General features: G+C 43.6%; 1 protein-coding gene across 9 annotated transcripts in view; it reads left to right on the forward strand.

The window, feature by feature from the left end:
* Nucleotides 1-1,360: 1,360 nt before the first annotated feature.
* adgrb1a (adhesion G protein-coupled receptor B1a) overlaps nt 1,361-13,571 on the forward strand; it is a 126,400-nt gene continuing 114,189 nt past the window's right edge. For 6 of the 9 annotated variants that reach the window (XM_076040776.1, XM_076040780.1, XM_076040781.1 and 3 more), the window contains exon 1: nt 1,363-1,927. The gene's annotated coding sequence lies outside the window, so the exon portion shown is untranslated. Of the gene's footprint in view, nt 1,928-13,571 lie in introns of all 9 variants that reach the window. The other 3 variants (XM_076040779.1, XM_076040778.1, XM_076040783.1) reach the window with 2 other exon arrangements.

The raw sequence follows: 13,571 nt of genomic DNA on the forward strand, positions 1-13,571 counted from the left end.
ATGGAAATTAGTTTTTGTTCAACTTTAACTTCAGGGTTTTAAATTCAGATCATATATGTATATATATATATATATATATATATATATATATATATATATATATATATATATATATATATACATATATATATGTATATATATATATATATATATATATATATATATATATATATATATATATATATATATATATATATATATATATACATATATATATATATATATATATATATATATATATATACACACACACACACACACACACATATACATATATATATATATATATATATATATATATATATATATATATATATATATATATATATATATATATATATATATATATATATGTACACATATATAATAAGTTGTTTTCCCCCTGATATAATGGGCATGGACTTTGGTATATTGGGACACATTTTTCATGATTAATGTGGTCCTAATGATGCTGTGTATTTCACAAGAAACTGCACTGTCACTGCAGTCACACGATTCTCCCTGTAACCTGTGAAATAAACTGTGATATTATTATTTTTTGGTCTGCGATCTGACACATCATACCATCTGACGTTGCTTGACTCCAGAAGAGGGGGCTGATTGCTGAATTCTCTATTGAAAGGAACCCCCGTTTGCTTTGAACATGATGAAGGCAGACTCTGACAGGAAATTGGGTGATTTTCCCTTCAAAATAAAAACCTCTCTCTTGGGGGAAAAGCCTTTCTGTATTCTGTTTGACGGATTCGAATGCAACATTATCACAGACACAACCCCTGCCTATAAAATTGAATTGTATTTGTACATTAATAATACTAATACAAATGAATTTGATAAACTGTATAGAAGGAGTTGATGAGATGGCTTGTCCAGGCAATAGTTTTACTATTCAGAATCAATCACACAAATGCACAAATTAAACACGCAGCCAAACGAGATTAATGGAACACAAAAAGTTTTCTCACAATGCTTATTTTTATATATCACTTCTTTTTTTAATACCACAACGTTGGTGTCTCACTGTCTCCATTTCCCTGTAATGCTGTCCATTCAAGGCTGAATAAAGGTGACAACGTTCTTCATCTTCTTCACCATCATCTTGCTCTTCTTCTTCTTCTTTACTTTGAAAGCTGTAACTGGAAGTCATTTAGGTACAGCTTCTCTCTTGACGGCGAGCGCGAGCCCCGGGCTTCCAAATAAGGATTCTGGCTGTTGCTGCGCGCGGACACGCACGCAGAGCCGACAGGCAGGGACGCTCCAGAGAACCCGCGAGCTGCGGTGTGTCTGTGTGTGCGCGCGCGCGCGTGTGTGTGTGCGTGTGTGTATGTGTATGTGTGCGCGGTGGTGGTGGGTGGGGGGGGACGGCGCGCGAGAGAAACCTCTTTGATTTGCCGCTCCGTTAAACCTTCGCGCGCACCTGGAAGGACGAGTCGAGAAACCCCGGAGGAGCGCGAGGGAAAATAACTTTCCCCTCTTTCTTTCTGTTTTTCTTTTATTTTTCTTTAAAGACAAGACACAGCCGAAATCCACAGGAGTAACTGACACAGCAACTGTATCAGAAATTCGAAACAAACCACCTTTAAAAGGAGAATCGACGGAGCCTTTGATTTTGGAGCGATGTAATACAACGTAAGGGGGAATTTTTTTTTTTCCAGTTTATTTTTCTTCAGACCTTTTTTTTTTTTTTTTTTTTAGGGCACCAAGGGATTTAAAGGACCCTCGGAAACTCGCGGCTCGACCTCTCGCTCACCAGCCACCGGCAACAGAATTAAAACTGCGGCTCCTCACTTGGCGGGATTTTCGCCTCTGATGGTCATAATGTGGCTCGTGGACCTACCTGACGGATTTGAAATCGGTGGATGCCCCGCGAGCGCGCCGAGGTTCCGCAGCTGAAGACCATGCACGAGAGGGAGCGCTAACTTACTTCAAGGTAAAGACTCGTTTTCGTTCCCAAATCAGTCTGACGGTGACATCACGGCGCATTCATTAAAAAAAACAAAACAAGCAAACAATCAAGAAATGGAAAAACTTCCGTTTGTCATTTTTACCCTCGTGTCTCGTTTTGGCGTCGGATTCGCCACCAAAGGGAGGCGACGCGTCGTGAAAATGGGCAAAAACAAAGACCCGCCTCAATATTCTGGATTCTAACAACGCAGGTTTGGTGTTTGGTGGTGGTGGTTGATTTGGGAGAAGAAGAAAAAAAGTTGTTTGTTTGTTGTTTGTAAGTCAAGCTGTGTGTGTGGCTGGTATTTTCTGAGAGAAACCCTGCGTCCGGACGGCTGGTGCGCAGGGCGCCGCGCCGCTGACGGACAGCCGCCGCTCGAGCTCCCTGCTCCCGCCGCTGGAGGAGAGGAGAGGACGGGAGACGAGGGTCGCCTCCCCCGGGGGAGGGGGTAGGGGGGGGAGGCGCGGAAACTGAACCGTATCCGTGAAATGCGAAAATCGATCGAGTCCGTGGACTATTTACTCCTAAAGGTTACGCAGCTCCCGAGTTTAGAGAGCTGGATATATACATTTATTCACGATTTATCACGTTTAGTAAGTGGAACCCGCAGTGCACGTTCCCCAAAGTTGCCTCTTAAACATTTATACTTTGCTGCCAAATCTTAGAAAAAGATGATTTATTAGCTATAAAGAGTGATGTTTTTTTTTTGTTTTGTTTTTTTATTATTACCGGCCAATTTGGATTTTTTTTTTTCTTTTTTTCTTTTTTTTTTTAAAATCAGCTACATGCTTATGGACTGTGGACACGCGAAGGTGCGCCGGAGCACGTGTTTGCTTTCTGTTATTATTATTATTGTCAATATTGTTTTTTGTTCATTTGTTTGGACATTGCCCCTGACGCTTCTTGCGGGGAGAGGCGGCGTCCAGGGAAACCCGGTGCGTGACGGACTTTGCTTCTTTTTTTTCTTTCCTTTGGAAGTGTCCGGGGAGACAATAATAGTAATAATACGAATCGTGGGGGAAAATAAAGTTGAACATCAATGGTGTTGTAAAAAAAAATATATATATATATATATATATATACATACATATTTGTCTCCAGCCAAAAATGATGATTGGTTTTCAGAAGAGGAATCCGGCTTAGGGTGTCCGTCGAGTGCGTTAAAGTCACGCAGCTGTAAAGGAGGCGGGGTGAAATAAATGATGTCTGGTGATGCGGTTGGGAGAGCGGCGCGGGCACGTCGAGCTGTGTGTGTGTGTGTGGGTGTGTGTGTGGGTGGGTGCGTGCGCGTTCGCAGTGGAGTGGGCAGATGAGCGCTTTGAGCGCACTGCTGTGGCGCACTTTCAAGTCCAGCCTGGTATCACTCACTCATGGGCCGGCAGCCTTGTTCCCAGCAGTGAAGCGCCTTGTCATTCACTCACCTCGCGCGCACACACGCCTAGTCCCCCCCCCGCCCCCCCAAATTCTGGTGCAAGGAACCCCACCACACACACACACACACACACACACACACACACACACACACACACACCTCCGTGTCTTATTGCTCTGCGCCAAGACTGGTCCAATGCCGTGCCCACACCAAGGCACAAGACAGGAAAATTACTGTTTATAGAAATAAAAATCAAATAAAAAATGTTGGGTTCTCATTGGAATAAATGAGGAAACCGCAAGGAACTTTTTTTTTTTTTTTTTTTTAAGACTTCGAAGAAGAACAGTCACAGAACCTCAGACTAGTTTCAATCTACCATAGAGCCTCATAGAAGCAGACAGGCCCTAATGGTGAGGAGGTTACATGTCGTTGCTTCTACACCACAGGGGTTACTGCGATGCCAAAACAACACAGTGTCAGCGTTTCTTCTCCAAGGTCACTTGGCAACAGGTGTTAAATACTCGGCTCTCGACCGATCAGTGCAGCAAAACGTGTCCTTATTGACGCGCGCACTCAAATTGATGGCATCCCTCATTTTTGATTTAATTAAAGAGAGAGAGAGCGAGAGAGAGAGAGAGAGAGAGGGAAAAACAGAAATGAGCGATGTCACTGTCACAACAAGTCAACGATGGGTGGAGTGTTCCAGTCGTGGACAGCTAATGACTTTTGAACGGATTGATTCAAAGCCTCTGAAGTGCGATTTAAACAATCGCAAGTCTCAGAGCCGAGACGAATAGAATGTGTTCAGTGGTAGACAATGAACATTTAATCTGGGAATTACCCCTGTTGAGACCATACACTCCTTTGTGTATTGTTTGTTTGTTGTTTTTGTTTATTGTTTTGTTTTTTTTTGGGGGGGGGGGGACGGTGCTAACTCGCTAACTCTCGCTAATCCTCAGCTGAGCCCTCCAATCATTCTAGATCAGGTGCCGGGCAAATGTTTTGACTGGTGGGGCCACAATGGGTTCTGAAGTTTGACAGAGGGTGCTGGAGCGGGAGCAGATGGATGGAGTGCTTTGGTGACCCACCTCATAGGAGGAAAAAATATATCATGGGATATGTGTAGAAAACACTTTGAAGCCACAGGGTTTAGCTCTTTATTTTAAGTGACTCTCAAAACACTGCAAAAATGAATGAAATACAGCTATTTTATGACTTACCTCCTGTTAATATAATTTCTTCAAGTTCAGCGGGCCGGATTTAGAAGCTTAACGGGCCGCATGCGGCCCCCGGGCCGTAGTTTGCCCATGCCTGGAATGGATCCTCCGTGTTTATTCCGCTTCTCCATCACCGTCCACCGCCTGCGATCAATACTTGAGCTGCGGGGGCCTGAAATCTGACCTGTCGTCTGCCACACGTGAATCGCAAAAAAAAAAGTAGAGGCACGGGCCACAACACAGGAGGAGAAACACAGGAGGAAAAAATATGTTGTTGTTTTTATTTATCCATGAATTCCTTCTTGAAAACCATGGAGCCACGGTGAGTTTCACCCCAGCGTTCTGCTGCACCGAGTCAAAAAGCGCAACGTTTTCTTCTCTGAAGAAAAACGCGTCGCATCTCTCGGCCACGTCTCCGCTCCCAGGACCCCCCCCCCCTCCGCCCCCCCTCTGCTCCCCTCATGCCCCCCAGGTACGGATATTAGCAGTCAGCTGTTTTATCTGCGAGAAAGAGACCCCGGATAACAGAAATAGACTCAACAGTCTCGGGCTGACGGGCATGGCTGGCTCCCAGTCGCTGGGATGAGACAAGCCAGCAGCGCAGGCCTTTTCAGAGGCATCCATGCATGTTTTTTTTTTCCTTTTTTTCTTTTTTCCACCTAGACCTTTTTTTTTCTCCTTTCTGCCTCTTACATCCCCTCCGTTGCCTCAGAAAAATGCTCCGCTTGCCTCCTCTGTGCCTTCTGATCGCTCGCCCTCCTGAACGAGGCCGCGGCGTCCGAGGCTGCGGCCTCCGTCGGAGGACCTTCATATCTGGATTTGTGACATCACGGTTTGGGGTGGGGTGGGGTGGGGGTAGAGTTGGGGGGGGTGTTGAACAGACAGTGAAGATAGTCGGTAGAATGATAGGAGAGATTGATTAAAGGCAGGATGGCGAGGGACTGCGGGGCTGGAGGCTGCTGTTCTGCTCCGAGCGTCGGCGGCCACCTTCCGGACTGAATGCACAGCAATCAGTCAGCTCAGGTAGACAGACAGACAGACAGACAGACAGACAGACAGACAGACACACGGGCATGGTAGATAGATAGATGGATAGAAAATAACATTTAAAAAAATCGGACACTTCCTGAATATCTATAAAAATCGATCTATCACTGTAATAAAGGTGTTCAAGGTGCAACCTGCCAATTCTCCTCGTGTCCAAGTTGTGTCATAGTGTTTCTCCCCCAGCAGTGTTTTGGGAGACTCTATTTGCCATTTGCCTGGAACCACTTGGAGGTTGACCAGATTAGGCGGCGGGAAAGAAAGAAAGAACGAAAGAAAAAAGCGCTGGCTTCCCTAATTAGAGACTAAACAAGGAGCTTGGGAAAGGCTGCTTAATGAGGCTCGGCCAGTGTAAGTGTGGGGGGGGGGGAGACAGGAACTGGGGCTGACAAGCGTGTAACGGCCACAGAGCCTCGACGGCTCCATCCAGCACTCGGCCATCACCCCCCCCCCCCCCCCTCCCACACACACACACACACACACACACACACACACACACACCCTCCGAGTCGCCGCTGCACCGCCGCCCTTCCGCAGGGCCAAGATTCGACTCCGTTCGCCCCGAAGGGCCGCGGCGCTGTCGGGACGTGAAGCGGTTGAAACGACGTGCAGGTAATGCGTGAGCAACTTCTTCTTTTTTTTTTTTTTTTTTTTTTTCCCCTCTATTGATTTAACATAAAGAGACGTTTAAAATGTAGTGTGCAAATAATTGACGGTTGCTGCCATTGAATGGGGGCTGCTTCAAGATGAATTCCACCAGGGGGGGGGTGAGCAGCAGCTGCGGCGCCACCTTCAGAGGAGAACAGTCGGGGGTTCAGGTGGCTGTTCAATGCAGATTTTTCAGCTTTGGCAGCATGGACGTTCTCCAAGTGAACCACCGGTGTCAGCAACTCACTGCAACTTCACCGATCGACCTTGATGAACGTGTCTGGCCAATTTTGGGAGGTTTGGACTCCTCTGAAATACGTTGGGTTTTTTTTGAAACGTAAACTCCACACCCTCAGATACTCTGTGATGTGAAAATCGAATGGCCTTAACGTGCGATGAGCTTCAGGCAGCATTGTCCCGTGTGTGGCCTCGAAAACCTTGAAAGTTGAGGGTCTGCGAAGGTCAAGGAAGCGCCGCAGTGGGCGGCGTTAAGTAAATGACTCCCAGTAGGCAGCGCGCAGATAGAGATGAGACATGCAGGGAAAATAGATAGGGTTTTATAATTATATATATATATATGTATATATATATATATATATACATATATATATGTATATATATATATATATATATATATATATACATATATATATGTATATATATATATATATATATATATATATATATATATATATATATATATATATATATATATATATATATATATATATAGATTATTGAGTGAAAAAAAAACAAAAAAAACTTATGTCGTCAGCCGCTTATCGGGTTTCCAGGCCGTAGAGGGGCAGTGTAGGAAATAACTAAACAAAAAAAAAAGCAAACAAAAAAGGCCTCTAGCGCTGTGTCATACAAACAGTAATTTATTGATGTGAACCTTCCGTGGTAAGAGCGAAGGCTTGTCCCCCCACTGCCGATACAAGGTGAACTTGAAAAAAGCAGGTGCAGAATAGAACATTCGGCATCTCCGGGGCGGAATGCAGATGTGACTGAACAACTGTCGAAAAAGATGAGGCTGGAGAAAAATGAGAATAAGTTTGGGAGCGGTCGTTTTTTGAATTCACACAGATGATCAAAATGTGTGTTTCGCACTCAGAAAAGCAGTTTATTCCTCAGTCCTGCAGAGAAAGTGTGGGTTGTTTTGTTTTGTTTTTTTTACCACTGTTTGTTTGTTTTTACCTCCACACTCAATGAACGCTCTCGCCATCTGATTACAGAGTCTGCCTCTCGATAGCTCGCTCTTTAAAAGGCCATCACCTTTAAAAACAAACGGACAAAAGATTTCCAAGGCGGGCGCCGTCTAGATAAAGCCTTTGCAAATGTGTGAACGGCCATTCAAATAGCCTCGTGTGTCTTGAGTTGTGGAGAAGAGACATTTGAACGCGTGCTTGATTGATTTTGAGTTCGGAAATCGTTTCCTCCTCTAGCGGCGACGTTGCGTCACCCTGCCTTTATTAAGAGTTCAAATTCCCCTCGCGCTGGATCATTTGCTTGTGTATGAAGCCGGCAGGGAAGCAGTATCAGGGCAGATGTATTGTCATGGTCAGTGTCAAGGATTGGACAACGGTGCAAAGTATTCAAGTGATAAATTGGACTTTGGACTTTTTTTTTCTCCCCCCTTTTTTTTCCGCGTGACTTCCATGAATGGAAATCTCGAAGGGAAAAAGGTGACAAGGTTCTTTTTATTCTTTTTTATTATTATTATTTTTTTTTTACTGTTGAGCGAAGGCAGCTGCCGGGGAGCTTTCATGTTGAAATTGAGGGACTGCTTCCGGCATGATTCAGGTATCATTGTGGGGAAAAAAATATAGATTTCACATTTTACATTCACTTTCATTCACTTTTTTTTTTTTTTTACATTTACTTTTAGTCTTTGAATTCAAAATTAAAACGGTTTTTTTTGTGCTGGCAAAGCAAAAGATGAAAGGGAAATAATTAAAAAATTACTTTTTTAAAAAAGAAAATGAAACAAATGAAAAAAACAATCAACACTTTGCATTTGTTGCCACAGTTAGAGGTAACTTGGAGGATATTAAGCCAATATGAGAATACATTCTTTCTGTAGAGATGATAATAACCCTGCAACCCCCCTTAACTTGTTTTGCCACAGCTACAGGGCTGCAGTCTGGTCTGAGCTCCAAAGACTACTTATCTCAGTTTGAACTTTAAATTGAAAGTGGTGAGGATGAAAAAAAAAAACAAATAAAAAAAAAAAAAACACTCCGGAAAAATGTTATCTGGAAAAAAACTGACCTAAAGACTGACTCACAGGTAGAGGGGAACTCAAAGTCCAGCATTTTACCCTGCTGGGAAATAATAAGCATCGTAGGTGCAGCAACGCATTTGCCAAAATTGCATGTATTCACACCATGACTGCCATCCTAATCTCACAATCTGGCCAAAAACCTCAACGGATGTGTCAGCTTTAAGAAGCGCAAATGGGCGGCGCATATCCAGTGGCAGTCGGAACACGCTTGAATCTGACGCGCTGGCTGCGTGGAAAGACCTTCAATTAGCAGGAGGCTCCGGTTCCCCTGCTATTTCTGTCCTCAGCGAGTGTCTGAGGAGCAGAGGAAACACGTTGGCACCTGTGTCTATTCTCCCATCCTGTCATTACGCGTGCACTCCAGCAAAGCCAACGCTGAATTAAAGCAGCCCACAGTCATCGGGGTCGCCATGTAATTTAAATTACCGGTGCTTTGTGAGAGCTGTGCCCATTTATTTCACGCACGTACACGTGGTTATCAATGTGTCGGAAAAAATAAATGGTCAAAAATATGTACTCTATGCTTTTGTACTGTGTATATATTGTCTAAAATACATTAGAGTGTACTGTCAGAAATTCATCTCAGATAAGATTTTTTTTTTCCATAGCGTCTCGGTCCGCCGAAGTCCATTGAAGTTGAGCTTCGACGGAACAGCGTAGAATCGCTTTTCATCAAAGAGTTTCGAGTCCCGCTGTGGATTTAGTCTGAGTAGAACTGCTGCTCATTGAGTCCTATTTGCTTTTCAATTTCAATGAATTGAACTATAAATACAACACAGTCATCGCCCTCTTGCTTCAGTCGTTCACACTTGTAGTTCAAACTTGAGATAGTTGCGTTAGCTTGTTTGCTCGTTGCTACTGTAGGCCCGGTCGGGAACAAGGCAGCTCGCAAGCTGCACACAATGACAGTCAATAGGCCTGCAAATAAATACAAATGAAAGGACTCATTGTACGTTAAGGCTGAAAATACACTGAGTGAAACGCTAGCGGCAGTGGATAAGTTAACTCACATCCCCAGCCAGTAAAGCCGTGTCCTCCTAGAGGTGTGGCTGCTTGTTGGGGTTTGAATAATTCAAAGTTACGGCTCGTGTGCGTTGTCCCGAGACGAGCTCGGGTAATTCCACATGCCCGGGTCGTGATTGAGTGGCCAAGTAGAGCGTCTAAATCTGATTCCTCCATTGAATTTGATTTAGCTTGAACCGCTAAGTACCGTCAGCATGTTGCGCTAACTGCCTGTGTGACGTAGCTTGTGGCTCCAGAGCGCGTCAGGCATGTTTGTAAATAACCTCCACCACCCTCCAATCAGACTTTTGTCTCCCTCCTGACGCTGTATCATTAAACAACAAATAGTGTCAAAAGCACATACTCAACGGTAGTTATAATAATATAGCCAATCAAAAAAAAACAAAAAAAACACACACACCCTTAATTACGGAGCCCCAGACGTGACATTTTTCGTGGGGACAAATTAGTATTTTGTGCACCCGTTATATCTATAGTGTGGCCAATATTTATTTATTTATTTATGTATTTATTCCCTCATGTCATATATGGGGCTGCTTAGTTAATTACAAATAAATATTTTATTTTATTTATTTATTAAAAAAAAAAAGAAGGCCTCTAGCTACCATTATGTAATTACTTGATATTTTACACTGTTCACAAAATGGTGATGGTGCCTTGACTTTCTGGTTTGAACAGCTTATATTGGTCCGTGCATGCTGCCTACAACTAAGAGATCCATACTGCATGCAACACGCGACTTTTCAAGCAAAAGAAATAATAAATAGAAATCTCATATGATCTTGTGTTAAAACAAAATAGCTTTTAAAGGCTCCGGAAGTGGATAATTGTACAGTTTGTGCGTGTGTTGCACAGCCCTGCAAAAGTTGAAGCCCAAACACACACACAAACACACACACACACACACACACACACACACACACACACACACACACCTTCAGACATCTGGCAGTAGCGTCCCAACACAACACAACATGTGCAAACAAACCAAAAGGACAGACAGAAAATAAATATATTTCTATATACAACTATGAATAATTACTCACAGGTCTCAGTGGAACTGAAAGCCCAACTTCTCTTCATATCCATTTCACATCCATCCTCTCACACTTTGCGCAGTTAAAAGAAATGGCAGGAGATATGAGTCACAATCGTGTAGTCATACCCGTGACATTTCTCCACCCCGGCATGGACACCTTGCTCGAAAAGATCCACAGATGGTTCTCACTGCAGCCTCCACAATTTCTTCACTCGGCGTCGTGACCCCCCCACCCCCCACCCCCCTCTTTTTTTTTTCCCCCCTCCGGACCCAAATTTGAGTTCTTCTCAGCACATTTTGCCGTGATTTCTTGCCCTGTTAAAACTCCTGCTGCCTTTAGCTGTGAAACACTGAAATCATCATCAACTCACACATCTGAGTTTCCCCTCTCAGTAGCTAAGGGCGTGTTGACGCTTTCTAATTATAGCCGCAATCTGCGCACGTATATCTCCGTATGCGGGAGAGGAAACCCTGCGCGTTGGGCAACACGGGCCGGCGCTTCCACGGTGTGCCGGCTTAAAACCATCTTTTCTCTGTCCCTCTCTGTGATGAGACTCTGCGAGCATCTTTGATCTGGAGTGGCGAGATAATCATCCGTAGCCCAGTTCTGATTTCCATCTCCATTCAACTCTCCCCTGGAAGCTCCATAAGCAGCCGTGAACGCCGGAACCAATCAGGGTTATTACCGCTTCCTCCACTGCGCGGCACACTTCTCCCGACGTGGGACGGCTTTCGCCGCTACCAGTTGAGCTCATGCGTTATTTTGGGATTTATTCCTGCTCGCCGGTGCATCGGCTAATTATTATTATTATCGCCGTTTGTTTTGTTTTTTTAAACAAAAACTGCGCAAAATGCGTAGGCCGGTCCGGCCTAGCTTGAGACATTCAGATGAAAGGGAACCTGGTCAGCCGTCAAGGCCCGAACTGTCTCCCCTTTACGGCGCACAGACATGCAGCCGTTTTGCAAAGATTTTAACCGCCACTGACTGCTCACTCCCACACGTCTTTCATCTCCTTTGTGTTAGACACAGCCTTCCGTTTCTTTTGCTCCCATCCACCGAACATTCAACACCCACTTAATCCCCTTCTGTGCTTGCATGTGCATTTTATTTTATTTTATTTTTTTCATTTTTCTTATCCTACTTGTACGTTTTTTTTTTTTGTGTTTTTTTTTTTTCACTTTCCCAGGAAGCACCGTACATTTAAAAAAAACCTCTTTGTTGTGCTCCGCGTATCGGAGCAGCAACGTTATTCAATATTCTTTGGCCAATGTGGTCAATGGTCAATTGTCTCGAGTCCGTAAACAATCCGGTTTCTGAATGAGTGAATGAACGAGTGCTCCCTAACTTTGCAGAAGGTACAGAAGGTCACTGCACATTAGAATAGAATAGAATAGAATAGAATAATGGAAAATCATATTAAAATATTAAAATAAAATATTGAGTAAGAAAGGAAAAAAACTAGTTATTTACATCTTATGAACAGTTGGATTATTTACAGCTATCTTACATAGTGACGTGAATAAGTCTGTTAGTGGACCTCAGAAAAAAAAGGCAGCAGTCCCTTTATAGAAGAACTGAACTCACAATGAACCTTATCTGTCTTTTGTTGCACTCAGTCACATGATTTGGGATAAATCACTTTCTGCTTTACTGGCAATGGGGACCTGTAAATGTTTAATGCATACGCGTGACCTTTTTTTTTTTTTTTTTTTTTCCTCAATTAGAGTGCAGACCTGAACTGTATTCAGGGCTTTTTGGGAACAGTCCAGAGTCACGTCACTTTGAGAACCTCTGAGACGAGTTAAAGTCAAGTCTCAACGCTGCCAAGGCGAGTTGGGGTCACGTCTTGAATGTGGCCAGGAGGATCTCTGAAGCGAAATCTCAGTCCCTTTGGGGCGACTTCAGTCACATCTCCCGCTAGTCTGAGGTTGAACATGCATCAAGGCTCGTTTCATCTCATCTCAGGGCTCCAATTACGCAAGGTGCACGTCATGAAGCAAGTAGTTATTATTTGCACAGACAACCGCAGACAAATCTGTTCTTCATGGACACGATAAATCACTTGCTCAACTCTGCCTCCCTGCTGCTCCCACCGTGGCCCGTCTTGTGTGTGGGGAGAGATCTCTCTATCGTGACCATGATTTAAATGGGACTTCTGCGTTGGGGGTGAAACACTGAATTTCAGCCGAATGTCATCTTTGCGATGTAATAAACCGGTAAGATTTAGATCTCCTGAGTTAAAAAGGCCAAGGTCACCGTGGCTTCTCAAATCGCAATCACACTCCACCAGGTCAATGGTAATTATCAGTGAAACACCTTATGAGATCTAAATCTGGCGAAAGGGTTACTTGACCATTATGTAATAAAACTCTGCCTGTTTTACGGCTACGACGACGCGTCATCATTTTTACAGCAAAATACAAAACTGGAGGTTTTTATGAGGTTTCATGGTGTGCCCCTTCGCTCATGACAGTTTTGCACTCATTGCTTATATTGAGCTTGTGAACGCTGATGCACCATGTGACACGTCCTGTGACTTTTTTTATTTTATTTTTTTTTCGAACATGCATTTAATAGGATGAGACACCCACAGCAGGTTTATAAAGGAAGGAATGTCGAGCTGGAACTTCAGCACCGCATTTGAAGGACAACCGAGTGTGACGTCCCGAGGATCTGCACAAACCCCCAGCCGTGCTCATGTTTTTTTTTTTCTCCCCCTTCGGTGTAATTTAATATTCTCTCGTTGCACTGCATACACAGCACTGCGCATTGTCGACAACCTTCCTAAAATAACAGCTTCAGTCATGTTCTTCCCCCAAATAATCTTTTCACGGTGTTTTGTTTCAACGTTTTTTTTTTTTTTTTTAACAAAAATGACCTTGGCCATGAATTTAAGAAGGTGTTGATATGTTAAACATGATGATATGAACCATAGTTCAGAAAATAAGGAATCAGCATCTCCCCCCCCTTTCGTTTAAGCCATATTTGTATCACATGAAGC

The sequence above is a fragment of the Nelusetta ayraudi genome, unplaced genomic scaffold (genome assembly GCF_046127955.1).
Source record: "Nelusetta ayraudi isolate G7.1 ecotype Tasmania unplaced genomic scaffold, CSIRO-AGI_Nayr_v1 ptg000063l, whole genome shotgun sequence".
NCBI classification, from domain to species: Eukaryota; Metazoa; Chordata; class Actinopteri; order Tetraodontiformes; family Monacanthidae; genus Nelusetta; species Nelusetta ayraudi.